Source organism: Mirounga angustirostris, unplaced genomic scaffold (assembly GCF_029215605.1).
Source record: "Mirounga angustirostris isolate CCGP_5_RB_7025 unplaced genomic scaffold, mMirAng1.0.hap1 SCAF_4, whole genome shotgun sequence".
Lineage (NCBI taxonomy): Eukaryota > Metazoa > Chordata > Mammalia > Carnivora > Phocidae > Mirounga > Mirounga angustirostris.
The window spans coordinates 4,002,824-4,017,541 of record NW_026991712.1 but is presented as its reverse complement, the minus strand read 5'-3'; positions in this window follow the sequence as shown (position 1 = coordinate 4,017,541).

The window sequence follows — 14,718 nt, the reverse complement described above, 5'->3', positions numbered from 1 at the left end:
TGTCTGACTCCATTTATACGAAATGTCCAGAATAGGCGGATCCCTAGGGACAGAGAGCAGATGATGGGTGGCAGCCAGGTCTGGAGGGAGGGGAGCGGGGCGTGTTTATGGACGCAGGGTCTCCGCTGAGAGTGATGAAACTTGAACGAGACAGGCGGTGGCTGCGCAACATGGAACGCGCGAAAGCCTGCTGGATTGCACACTTTAAAGTTGTTCATTTTAGGATATGCATTTGACCTCTGGGTGGGGGGCTACCCCAGCAATCCATACTCAAGACAGTGGTGGCCGCAGTGTCACCCCTCACATGGGGCTCTTGCCTCTCACCCCCCGACCCAGGGGGCGGCTACTAGCTCAGCACACAAATTCGGGAGCTGACCATCGCCAACTGCTGACCGCAAACCCTGGCTGGCACCAGCCCGGCCCCGAGGCGCAAGCCGGGTTCATCATCTTCCCAGCCTGCAGACCGGGAAGGACCTGGGTCTGCGTGCAAGGAGCCCACCGCCAGCCTACGGTGCCCTTAGAGGGGCTCTGATCACGGGGCCGGCCGCGACACGTACGCAAGGGCACACAGGACTGCCTGCCACTCCAGCTTGGGGGCTGGCCTGAGGGGGTCACTGTCCTTCCAGATTTCAGTCTCCACCTCCCATGTCCCCTGTGGCAGGAGGTCACGACTAAGAAGGGTAGAGAAGCCACTGGAAGCCAAAGGAATTATGTCCACTGATTTTCATAATCCCCTTCTGTGAATGTCCTCCCAAAAATAACAAAATGAGCTAATATTTGCCCTCCAAGAAGTGTTCTCTGCCCTCCCCAACTCCGCAGCCCCCCTCCCACACCTTCAGCCTGCACTGGGGCTACACAGCTCATGTCCACTGAAGATGGGTGCGCTCCCCTGAAATTATCCTTTCTCACTCCAACTCAGTTGGAGGAAAATGGCAAGATTTTCAAGTAGACATGATCTGGAAAGTTGGCCCTGGTAGAGTGTCAGAAGTGTGTGTTTAATTATGCAGACGCTGAAGCCTGGGGCACGGGACGTGGCTCGGTGAGCTTGGGCCCCTTGATTTGGGGGTTGGCAGCAAGGGTGGATTTTACAGAAACAAAGAGTCACCAGGGTGGGCCACAGTCACTCCCAAATGTGTCCCACGTGCATCCCATCCCTCACTGGGCTCCTGCTGCAGGCTCTTCATCCCACCCCAGGGCAGCCCCAGCCTGGTAGGTGGCCTTTCCATAGCCAGGCCCATGCCTGATGCTCCTACACTATTCCGGCAGGGGCACTCCCCTGCTCAAGTGCCTTCCATGGCTCCCCAGCAGCTGCAAGACAAATGGGGTCTGGTTCTAGGGCTTCCAATCCCAGCCCTACCACCTCTTAGTTGTATAACTCTGGGGAAATTACTTAACCTCTCGCCTCAGTCATTCATTAAGAGAATACTTACGAGCACCTAACATGCTCTAAGGTCTGAGCATCGAGCAGAGAACAATGTAGCACCACCTAATAAGTGGTAACAATATTCCCCCACCAGAATGGAGACTCCATGGGAACTGAGTGGGAATTCTATGTTCTCTAAGGAAAGAGGTAGGGGTAGGAGTGGTAGCCAGAAAAGGGTCCTCTTTTCTCATCTCCCGAAAGGCAGTGAGAGAGCAAGCCAGGGAGATACCTGGGGGGGAGAGCATTCCAGGCAGAGGAAATACAGCATGTGCAAAGGTCCTGTGGTAGGAGCAGCCTACCCACGTAAGTTAAGCTCAAATGGGGCCTTGTGTCCATGGGAAGAACCTGGCTCCAAACTCCTGACTGGCTTCTCATTTCACCCAGAATAAGACCCAAAGGAGTGAATCTGTTTGATTTTCAATGTATCGTTCTGGTCGCCGTCTGAATAGACTGTAGGGGCCAAAGTGGGGCATCTTAACACCAGTAAGCCAGAGTTCATGCACGTCACCACACAACTCTATGGGATACTAGTAACTTCCCCACCCAGCCAAGCCTGCATCACATCTCACCATGAACACCAACAGCCTGGCACACACAGCAGTTTAATAAGCATTAATGATTATTGACAGAGCACTCAAATGCCCGAGGGCAGGCCTGCAGGGGCAGGGGCTGACTTAGGACCAAGGAAGGGGCTGAGCAGAGCTGGCTGTTTGTGGCTGTTCGTCCTCTCCCCTGCCCATCCTCCTTCCTGCCCTCCCCACTGAGGGCAGAGGGCCCTGAGAAGGGACTATGGCGCGCCCCCACATTAGGGTCCTTGTCATCGGACTATGAGCAGGAAGGGACTGGCTTTGAGCCGAGATGGAACGTTTGCAACTGCACCAGAGTGAATTTTAAGAACCAGAAATCCCTGGGAAATGAGACATTTTGCCCAAAATGTGGGTGAGGGTCTCCGCCCCGTGACTGGTGGGAGGACCAAAGCAGCTGCCCATCACCCCTCAGTGAGTTCAACCTGGAGATTCACTGAGATTCCACCAAGCCCCTCGTCCCCTCAGCCCCTAGTCCCTCACAGGTGATTCTGATGAGCCTGGGTGGGCAGCCATTAGCGCCCCGCCCAGCCCTAAGAACCCTTGTTCCCGTTAACATCGAAAGCTCAAGAATATCTGGATGAGGGCGCCTGGGTGGCTCAGTTGGTTAAGCGACTGCCTTCGGCTCAGGTCATGATCCTGGAGTCCCGGGATCGAGTCCCGCATCGGGCTCCCTGCTCGGCAGGGAGCCTGCTTCTGCCTCTGACCCTCCCCCCTCTCATGTGCTCTCTCTCTCTCTCATTCTCTCTCTCTCAAATAAATAAATAAAATCTTAAAAAAAAAAAAAAAAAAGAATATCTGGATGAACGCCGAAACGAGACTGCTGGGCCATAGGTCACTAGAAACACATTTTAAGTTCCACTTTGCTTCTTCCTAGCCACAAGACCAAAGCTGAATGACCCGCCCTGAGCCGTTCCCCAAATGTGCAAGGAGGGCTGGAGCCCGAGGGGGGTGTGGAGGCACCATGGTTTCGGACGCTCTGCAGTCCCAGCTGGGCCCCCATTAGCACTGCCGATGCCCCACACGGCCAGAGACACAGGCATCTGGTCCACCTCTAGGAACAGGAGCCCCCCTACACCCTCAACCCGTGGTCCTGGTGGGGACTGCCAACCACAGCCCCATCCAGCCCTTCGCCCGGGTCTTTGCCAGGCATTGTGCACAAGGACGCTGGCTCTTTGCTCTAGATTCATTGGATGGGGCCAATGCTCTGGCCTGAGCCCAGGAGGGAGCCCACCTGTCCACCGCGTCCTCCCGCTCTAGCCCTCTCCGACCTCTGATCACATCGGTTGAGGGCCAGACCCCCAAGGACCTGACATCCAATCTACTCCCAAACTTCCCCATCTTATGAACCCCCTGCAGCACCAGTCTGAGGCTCAAATGCCCTTGCTCTCAAACCCCCCAGGAACTGGGTAACATCATCCCCAGTTGGCAAAGATGAAATGAGAAAGTGACAGGCACAGGCTCGTGGGGTGCAAGTGGAAAGCACCCACCACGGTGGCTCCACAAGGCCCCGGGCCCTCCCAGCAGGATGAGGCCAAAGCCCAGAATCGGCCACATGGGGACGCTTACGACCTGAGCAAACGGGGGGCGTGGCGAGCTGACCATGTGCACATGGGGGCTGCCCAAATTGGGGGACCCACCCCCCCCAGCTCCTTGGCTGTCCCAAGGGCTCAGCGCTCAATCCCCTGATTGGCTGCCCCCCACTGCAGCCACCCCCCAGCACCCCTCCCTGTACAGCGTGGGGGCTTCCTCTGATACTCGGAAGCTGGGGGTGCTGCCCGCCCTGGCATCCTCCAAGGGCAGGATTCTCGTGCTGGGAGCTGGAGGTTGATTAAATGGTTATTTGTTTTGCCTTCCAAGTGGGAGGGGGGAATATGTACCCTAAAGAGCATTCAGGAGAAAAGTGCTATGTGATGATTAGTTAATATTTTATGGGCCCATAAATACACCAAGTGCCGCGCAGCCAAACACTGTCAGCCCCTGCTGCCGGGAGCCCAGCTAGCAGGTGGCACACTCGGGTCACTCCTCATGTCCAGGTTCCTCGTTGGCAGCAGCTGAGGGTCCCTCTGAGCCACAGGCCCAGGCAGGGGCTCCTGGCCCCAACTCCTCTTCACCTTCTCTCCCGGTCGGAATTCAGCGTCTGGGGACCTGGGGACGACGATGCTGCCCACGGCCTGATAAGTCTGCTGCCGTGCCCTGTGGGTCACTGAGGGCCTCCTTCCGCCCCAGCCACACTCAATCTCTGCTCCAACAGCTCTCCGATGTTGACGCGATGCGGCCCAGCGCCTGGCACATCCCAGCCGCCCAGTGTCCACAGTGTGAAGGGACCCACAATAGTCACAAAAGCCACCAGCCCTGTGGGCCTCTGATTCCATCCTGGGTTTTCAAGGGACAGAGAACACTCTTTTGAAAAGCATTTTATTTTAAGAGATCACAAATATATGGCCAAGAATGGAAATTGTTATGAACATATTTTACACACATTTGGCTTTATCTTAATAAAAAGAACACCTGAAATGGTCTATTTCTTTGTGCCATATTTGCTTTGGATCGAATCCAGATCCCCCACCCAGAGCTTCTGCCTACTCTAGCCACCCACCGCCCCCCCGGACAGGTAAACCTCCTCCCAGTTTCAGGACTCATCACTCCAACGGCCCACATTCAGAACACCCACCAGAGACCCCCCCACTTCCTCTTCTCTCCAGACATTTCTGGGGTGTCACTATATTTAAACACTTGTTTAACAGATATTCAAAACTCAAATCAGACGACACAAGGGGAAGTGCTTTCAAAACCCATAAATCGCTCTACAAACACGAGGCGGTATTATCAGCTCAAGAAAAATCTTTCTTCCACGCCCTCCGGAGGCCCCCAGGCTCACTCCTCCCCAGACCAGCTCAACTCAGCCCTCGGGCAGCACCCTCCCAAGAGCTTCAGTTCCACACTGCATTCAGGTCCCCAAATTCCAGAGCCTCAGAGCAGAAGGGGTCAGTTCTAATCCCGATGTTCCTTGCACCCCAGGGGGGGGGGGAGTGGAGGACCCGAGTGGGCGAGTGTGCATGGAGGCCCCACAGCAAGTCAGTGCCCAGGCCAGGACGCTGAGCCTAAAGCCTTGTCCACTCAATTCCCTCAAGAACAGAGCTTTCCTGTTTAATACTCTTGGGGAGGAAAAGGATGAGTCTTTTTTTTAAGAAAAAGAAAACTCTAAATAAGACCAAGCAAAACCTAAGAATAACTGAGATTTATCACAGTTTTCTGCTTACACAGCCAGGGAAGACTCTGGGGAGTATTTCTAACGTTTACTGTAAAACACAAGCCCCAGGTCCCTTGGGTGCTATGTCCCACCGCCCCAGCCCCCTTCACCTGGGGACAGCTCTGGACAGTGAGGGCGAGCTTCAGAACGGGAAGCCGGTCTCAGAGCACGCGCCCACGCAGCCAGACCCCGCCAGGCATCCCGTGGATCCTACCCAATGGGCAGGCAGCCGACAGGCACTCTCCAGCACTCAGGGCCAAGTGCTGTCTGACCGCCCCCCCACACCCAGCCCCCAGCCCCACTTCGGGGCCTCCCCCCCAGGCTCTTCCCTCAGCTAAGGTGGCAACAGTGGAGGTGTGGGCTGGACACACATCTGGACTTTCCTTGGTCCCAGCTGAGCTATCATGTTCTCCAAGAGTCTTTCATTTTGGTCCCTATGTGGTTCCCTCACACTGCACCTTGTTCAAATCTTTCCAAGCACCTGGAGATACTGGAAGATCTGGGAAGATAAGCATTAAATACAGAATCCCTTGTTTAATCATGGCCCCTACTGGGGAAGGCAGGCATCTTGTTTTCCATTCTATCCTGGGGCCTCGTACAGCACCAAGCACAGATTTATGGAGCATCCATGGTGCCTGTTGCAAAAGGATGGGTGGCTGGGTGGCTGGATGGGTGGATGGGTGGGTGGGTGGGTGGGTGGAAAAATGGGTGGATGTACAGGAATAGTGAGAAGATGGATGGATGGATGGATGGATGGATGGATGGATGGATGGATGCCCAGGTGAATAAATGGTCCAAATGGACAAGTGGATAGGTGTGTGGGTGGATGGATGACAGACGAATGGATGGCTAGATGGATGGTTAGGGGAATAGATGGTGTAAATGGACAAACGGAGGGATGGGTGGTTGGGGGACAGATGGGTGGGTGGATGAACGCGCGGGAGGATGGCTGGTTGGAAACGGACAGGTCGGTGGGTGGATGGGTGGACACACGGGCAGATGGCAGGGCTGGAAATAAAAGTCTGGCCTGTCAGGATCCGAGTTCCCTGCCTTCTCAACCCTCCCTCCCACTCCCCTTCTCTCAGACATGGCTCAGCTACAGGCTGACAGTGACAAGTGATGGGGGCTGCAGACCCAGGTGGCCTCTGGTCATCAGGAAGTCTGACAGTCCATCTCACAGAGAACTGGGTCCCTCCTTCTCTTCCCCGAGCCTCGCTCAGCTCCCTCAGTGTCCGGGAGAGGAGAGGGGAGGCAGGACTCTGCCACCGCTTGTAATCACGAGGAGCAAACAAAACACTCCTTCCCCGGCTCGTTCCCAAAATAGCCTCTCTCGCCACCCAGACACGCTGGCTGGCTGGCTCTCCCTCATTCAGACCTGACTAGGCAGATTTTCTAGAGCCCTGAGCTGGGGGTAGGGAGGGAGGGTGGGAGAGGCTGAGACTTCCATGGGGTCCGGAGCAAGAATGACCAGGGCCGCGCCACGGCAGGGCAGCGGGGAGCGGAGAGGGGCTGAGCCCCATGCCGGGGTCTTGGTGATCCTCAACATCCCAGATCCACCCTGCAGGGAAGGTGTTGCCGTCCCCAATTCACATATGAGTAAACCAAGGCCCAGAGAGGGGGAGTGACTGCTTCAGGCCACATAAGCAGCTCTTCCCACAACCCCAGGCCTCCTCATCCTGCGCTCTGCCAACCCGAGTCAGGGGGAGAAAGCACATCTGGAGCGGTCAGGGAGGCTTCCTCGGGGAGAAGGCAGGGCTCAAGAGAGCCTTCCTGCCTACAGCCAACAAGAGCCACTGGAGCCCCGCGAGCCTCCGCTTCTTCGCCCGCACACAGGGAACAAGGGCCCTGGAAGGGAGGGCAAGGGGCTGGCATCAAAGAGGAGAGGTCCCTCTAATGGATGCTAAGCCATAAAACTTGGGGGACACTCAGGAGACACTGGGCCCTCTGTGCCACCCTTCTCATGGGCACAGCCAGGGAGGTTGGGACGAGCCAGGATGGGGGCAGGCTGACTCCCCCAGTGCCAGGGAGCCAGACCGGAGCGGAGAGGAGCACAGGAAGAAGGCAAGGCCCAGCGACCTGAGCAGGGAACCCGAGGTGGCTCAGCCCAGGACGCCACTGTTCTGCCTCCGCTGCCCATGCCTCCCGCCATCCGGAGGCCCAGATACCACAGCACGTGGCCCCCTGCGGGCCTTGGCCCCACTCTTCCCTCTGCCCCTCAGGCCCTGCCCATTCTCGCGGGTGCCCTCCCCTCTCCCCCAGCCCCTCAGGCGGGAGCCCACTCAGATGACCACTCCTCCAGGACGAGGCCCACAGCCCCTCACCATCGCCCTGCAAACAACTGACCGCTTTCTCTTTTAGGCCAAATTTTGGTGGGGCTCAAGCTCACACAATGCTCCGTCTCCTGCCACAGATACTTGCTAAATGACCACGGTCATCTTCCAGACCAGTCGCCAGCCAGCCTTGGCCTCTGGGCCAGGACGGGTACAAGCTCCCATCACCTGTCACGGGACACAGGCCACACCCTCCTCACAGCCTCCCTTCCCCAGCCCCCAAGGGCCAGACCACACTGTGTCCTGACACCCCCCCCGGGTGCAGCCCCCCCGCCGGCACAGCCTCCCCCCAGTGCAGTCTGGGTTCCTAGCCGTTTCTTCCCACAGACCCTGGCCCCCGGGGCCCTTCCACACCCACCACCAGCCCCCCAACGCCACAGCATGCTCTGTCCTCCACCTGCCTCCTGCATGGTCCTCCCGGTAAGTCCTGCCTGTCCCCTGGGGCTCGGCTCCCACCTGGCGGCCCCCGGGATGCCTGTCTCGTCTCCCCAAGGGGGCCGGGCCACAGAGAGGTGGGAAGGCAGGAGATGGCTTGAGCCAGGACTGAACTCAGGCGTCCTGGGGCCCCTAACTGGCTGTGTGACCTTGGGCAGGTCGCTGGACCTCTCGGAGTCTCACCTCTCGGGGTCTGACAGGAAATGAGAAGCCACCGAAAGACTGCAGAACAGAGAGAATTCCACTGGAGCGCGGGGAGCGCGGAAGCTGCCGCCTCACTGGGGCAGTGGGAGGAGGCAGGCCAGGGTCCGGTCAGTTGGCCAGAGCGGGAGCCACAGGGGCCCCAGGGCAGCTGCCGGGGATGCCACAGGAAGGGAGGGTGCGGCGGGCATTCCCTGATCGTCCTGCCCACCGAACGGGACAGGAGCGAGCTGCTTCGGTGAACACCTTTGTGTTTTGTCCTCCTATCCGGCCTGCGTGAGCACTGTCGGTTCAAACCGCTGCTCAGAGGTATTCGGTTTACTTTTCAGTGGCCCTGGGTGAGTGACACCTTTACAAAGGTGCTACTCTTTGCGATGAAACTGAGCCTGCACCTGTCTGGAATATTACGGTATTGATTAAACGGGAGGATCTCCACGAGGCACTTAGACCACCAAATCACAGGCAGCAAATACTCGGTAATAACAGCTCGTAAGGAAGACCGGAGCTGTATGCCCCAACTCAGTCATAGAAAGCACAAAGATGTCGGTAAGACCCACGTACTGGATATATTCTTCATTCAGTCAACACGCATTTACTGACTGTCAAAAATACACGCTGCCTTGTCATCAAGGGGCTTACTCAACGCACGAAACCACCACTCCCACCCAGGCTGTTTTGAGAACTTTGACATGTCTGTGACTGTTGCCATATTCCAGGTGGGAAACTGAGGCACAGAGACATCATCTGTGTCTGTCGGTAGAGGAGCCCAGCTTCAGAGCCCTCACTGCTGCCCCCTCCCCACTCCCAGGGGAGCACCCTCAAAGCACCCCCACCTCCTGCCGAGCACCCGCACCTGTCATGCGTCTTTGGTAAAAGTGCAATGAAAACGCACAATTCCAGACACTCTCCCAGAGCAGAGCCAGGACTCAAACCAAGTGTGGTGGATTCCGGAGCATCAGCTCCCCCAACCATCCCCAGACTTCGAGCCGCACAGTAGGGCCCCACTCATGCAGGCCACAAACACGTAATGAGCACCTACTGTCTGCCAGCCCTGTTCTAGCCACCGAGGAGGACCCTGATTGGGGGGGGTAGCTCCCCAACTGGAATGGAAACTCCCTTTGTTTGTGAGGCAGAATAAGGCAGGGCCAGGGCATGGGTACGTAACACAGGAGGGGACTGAGGGCTAGGACTCTGTGGCCAGGTGGGCCCAGAGCCGGTCGTGGCAGGAAGTGAAGACAAGTCAGAACAGAGCATCTCTGCTAGAGGAAGACGGAGTCCTGGGCAGTGTTCATGGAAGAGCAGGAGGCAGGAGCTCTTTTCCTGCTTCCTGGGCCGGAGCTGGAGGGGAGGCAGATACCCCACGCCTACAGGGGTGCCCTCAGGGCTTTCGTACTACCTCCTTTTTGTGGGGAAACTGAGGCTCAGAGTGGAAATCGGGCCCAGCTCCCACTCCCAAGGAAGAATGAGGCCTGACCTTGCGACCCCCAGGGGGCGGCCGAGAGCCACCGCCCAGGAAAACCAAGCCCACCCACTCCTGCCCTCCAGAGCCCACACCACACGGCATCCCCACTGCCATGGCAACTGCCTTAAAGGGCCCTGCTGCCCAGTCTGAGGTGGTGAGGTGGACAGTGTTGGGAGTGCCTCAGCTGAGGCCAAGGTGCTCAGGGCCTGACACTGCGGTGCTGGTCAGCACCTGCCCAGGGCCTGGCCCAGGCTCAAAGCCCCACCTCAAGAGCCACTGCTTGGGTTCAGGACCTCAGAGCTGCCCACGCCCTGGGGGCCTGTCTCATGGCCTCCCCCTCCTCCTCAGGCCTGCCCCGGGCCTCCCTGAGTCCCTTTGCTCCTGAGGTCCCATGTGCCCGGCCAGCCTCCAGGCCTGGCCTCTTGCCCACATGCCCACTCTACTGGGGGCAGGGAGGCACAAGAGGGCAGCATGGAGGCGGAGGCAAGCGGGGAGGCCAGTGGTCCCCCCCTCCCTGCCAGGGGCTCAGGAAGTGAAGTCATGGGAGGGCTGGGGGAGGAGGGCGGGGAAGGCTTGCAAGAGGCACAGGTGTGGCCAGAGAGGGCAGGAGATGGGCCGGGATGGCAAGAGGGGAAGGGGGTAGGGGGGCTAAGGTCTTCTTACTGAGCTTCGCGGCAGCTGATCCTGCTCTCCACCAGCTGTTACGGTTCATAAGACTGGTAAGTGCAAAAAGGAGATTACAGTTCTGGCCATCAGCCTCTGCTGACATTCCGCCAAAGGGCAGGCCTCCAACCAGCCTCTGGCCCTCCTGGGGTGCGGTGGGAGGGCAGAAGGCTGGAGAGAAACCTCAGGCCGGGAGTAGCACCAGTGTGGGTGGGGTGACCCCTTCAGTGTGTAGGAAGTCAAAAGGGAGCTCCCCTGCCCCTGCTTGTCACCAGGGCAGCACCCCACCCCCACAAAGGATCTCACCCGCAGAGGTCTTTGGTAGTCCTACCTGAACGATTTGGGGGGCTGCTTACTTCCCAAAACAAGTATGGACAGATCCCAGTATAACCTGACGCAAAGAAATCAGGATGACATCCACTGACCACATTGGTTTCTTGTAGCTACTCAAACGAAGTGCCACAAACTTGGGGGCTTAATACAGCACAGATTTATTACACTTCAAGAGCTCAGAAGCCAGGATGGGTCTCACCTGGCTAAAATCAGCATTCCGGGGGATCTCATTCCTTCCGGGAGCTCCTGCACTCTGCTGCCCCGGTCCCTCCCTCCACCTTCAAAGCAGGCGGGAGGCATCCCCACATCCCCTCTCTCCACCCCTGACTCTGGCCCTCAGCCTTGCTCTTTCAAGGACGCTGTGATTACACCTGGCCCCAGGATAATCCAGCATACTCTCCCTGTCTTCAGGTCAGCTGATTAGCAACCTTAATTCCATCTGAACCGTAATTTTCCCTTGCCATGCAAGCGCACATGCTCCCAGGGCTGTGGGCTTTCTGCGAGAGGGGGCATTACTCTGCTTACCACGGTGAGCAACTGCTAGGTTCCCCACCTGCCTGGAGCACTGCGCAGGGGATCCTCATGGAGCTTAGCTCCTTGCCCCCACCCCACTCCTAACAACTTCCCTTCCTGTGAAATGGAACATGGAGGCACAAAGGGGGGGATGTCATTCCCCCAAGATCTGCCTCAAAACAGCCGGGGCAGGATGACCTACAGCCCGCTGTCCAGACCAGCGCCTCTCAGACTTGAATGAGCACAATACCCTAGGGGCCTTGTCAGAATACAGGACACAGGTCTGGATGACACCAAGACTCCACCTGTCTCCCCAGATGCCAGGTGAGGCCCCACACGGCCCCTAGCACGGCCACATGAGAGAATCTCAGCTGCAAAGCACTCCACGGGAGCTAAGTTCATCCACACACCCCCGTCCTACTCCCTCAGCACCGTACCCGGGATGCAGAAAGTGCTCATTCATTAACCAAGTGCCCCCATAACTCAGGCTCTCGAGGGAGAACTCAGGACCCACCTGGGTCTGAGCCGAGCTACCAGGTGTGCATCCCGTGGCAATCAGACATCCCTACTGTCAGATGGAAAAAATGAGGAGGGAGTAAGAGTAACCACCTAACAGGGTAGAGGCGCAAATCTGCTTCTACTGGGTACCGACCGGCTAGGCGACCAGAGGCAAGTTCCTACGATTCCTGGGCCTCGGTTTCCCCACCTGTACTGTGGCCTAGCACAGGTAAAATGGTACACAACGCTTCTGCTGGGGGCTAGGCCCCACCGTATGGACTGCTGGGCTGGACCTTACTATCCATCAAATGCTAAATAAATACACGTGAGCACCGACCGCTTGGCTTTTGGCAGGCTTAAATGGGTCTGGCTCTCTCTATGAGCTCTACAGACACCATGATCGTCCCATTTCACAGATGAGGAAATTGATGCGAGAGGGGGCCCATTCATCAGTCACCCGGCGGGTGGCACAGCCAAGACCCGAACCCAGCCGCCCGAGTCTGTGCCCTCAACCACCACAGCATCGCATACAGCAGGTGCTCACGTACCTGCTGCCCGAAGACGAGGTACCTGGCGCCACAGAAAGACCCAGGTCCACCTTACACTGCGTCTTTTAACTGGCACCTCACCACTCTTCAGCAACCCGTGACCTGTGGCCTTGCCCTGGCGTGGGGAGCTGGGTCTCGCCCTAGAGCAAAGGCGCCACCCTGTCCACTGCAGCACCGTCGTGGCCACACGTGAGGCCACACCCAGTCAGGTGCACCACCCGCCCGGCCGGCACCGGAGGGCTCCGTGGTGGAGGGGCCCACGGGGGAGGCACGGGCTGGCTCGGCCCTGCGTGCCCGGGGCATGATGTGGCCAAGGCCACGTGGTCTCAGAGCTGTCCGAGTGGGATGGGAGTCGGGCTGCTGTCCCCGCATTCGTGAAATGCGGCACCACGTGAACCTGTCTACAAGCAACTCTGTGATACGAGAGAACACAGCGCAGGGCTCAGCTCATAGATGGTTCCAGCACTAACACACTGAGACCGAGGACTTGTAGAAACGACGAACTCACGCTAGAGACGGAGAAGCACCCATTTACTGAACAGCAACCTGCCACACCCTAAAACATCTCTGCATGACTGGTCCACACACAGCAGTGGGTCACTGCTGATCAGAAGCTTCCCGCGGGCCAGGCAGCCCACACCTCCACTCCACAGGGAGAAATCCTCACGCCTGTCACCCCCTACAGGGGAGGAGGCTCAGCTGGGGTCCTGCTGGGCAGCCCCTGGCTGGCCCCTCTCCCCGGGGGCCCCGGCCCTCCAACCCACAGATGTGGGGTCTGAGACCAGAAGGTGGGGAAGGAGCCGGGGTCAAGGATGACAGAAGCTCCTGGGACTGGGGTGTGCTAATAGCCCACACAGGACGTCCGTCATCTCTGAATCCTTGTCCGACCCCCACGAGCCCAGGGCCTCAGGACACACCCCACAGAGGGAGGAAAGTCATCCAAGGCCCTATGATAAGTGTGAGCTCATCTGGGGTTCAAAGCTGCCAGACCCCAAGGTCAAGGCAGGACCCCCGTGAGAGCCTGCTCCCTGGGGACCCCGCCCCTTAAGGGTCTTGGCTGACTTATAAAATACACGCACCAAGGTCCCACTTTTACGGGTCTCTTCCCAGTTCTGCTGGTGTTTCCCTGGGCACGGGGAAGGTGGGAGAGGCAGCCTGGGGCCAGAACGCCTGGCACGGCAGGGTCCCCACTGCCCTCGGGCCCACTCTGCCCACCAGGCCCGCCCCCGGGCCCGAGCCTGAGCATGGGAGACCCACAGGCCACAGCAGTGCGTAGAGAATCGATTTCACAAAAATGGGATCCTCACCTTTTTCTGATGATGGGGAGCGGAGGGGAGGGGAGGGAAAGCAGCCTCAGGAGGAGCCCAGCCCAGCTCCTGCTTCGTGAACTGTTTCAGTCTTACAAGCGTGAAGGGGCGGGCAGACCAGCACGGGTCTGAAGGCCCCTGAGAGCCACCAACCAGCGGGGCCTTCCCAGAGACAGCACCGGGGCCGCCGAGCCCCGGGGTGTGGGAGCCTGGCCAACTCCCAGACCCTGGCCTCTGCCCACGCCCTCCCCATGCTGCCCTGCTCCTGTGGGGAAAATGAGGGGCCCGTGGGTGCGGGCAGCCTCCTATACGGGGCCATACCCACAGGGCGATGCACACACAGACCCCAGCATCGGGCCGCCTAGCCCCTCCGCAGTGGTCTGGGAGGGCAGCACCATCGCAGGACCCCGAGGGGCGGTGGGTGGGCAGGAGTCTGGGCTCAGGCCTCGAAAGCCTGGGCGCCCGAGCAGGACCCTCACGTAACCTCTGAAGTGCTCCAGCACCACATTGCCCAGTGGGACCGCAGCTGGCCTGCTTCTACTCCCTTCTGTTTGGGAATCGCCGGGCTAACACTGCCTTTGCCGGCTCAACCCCCAACAGCCCACCTTCCCCTCCTTAAGGAGGCCTGCCCAGAAACCCCGGACCCGCCAAATCCCTCAGGCTTCTGGGGCCTCGGACCCCCCCACCCCAGCACCATGTTTTGAGCAGCAACACCGATCACTCAACCGGGCACCCATTTCCTCTCCTCCCGGATGACCTGCAGGAGGCCCAGGCGGCACCCGGGTGACAGAGGAGGGCGCTGCATCTCCCCCTTGTCCACACCCTCCCCCATCTGCCACCCTTGCAGACCACTTCCCCTTTGTCAAACCCACCTCCAACAACACAGGGCACGGAGTGAAATGATTCGCTCCCAGGTGGGTTCTGCTGACGTGGGTCAGGGCCCCGGGTTGGCCCGGCCCTGCCCCGGGAGGGGAAGGAACGAAGACCCAACTTCCACGCTCGAGGCCTGCCTGGGATGCCACCCACCCAGCGGTGCCAGCATGCCCTTCCTTAGAAAGGCCAGTGCCTGACACCCTGAGGGGCCAGGCCCCGTCACGTTGCCCTCGCAAGGTGGACACACAGTCATCCCCATTGCTGAGATGAGGACCCTGAGGTTCAGGGACATTAA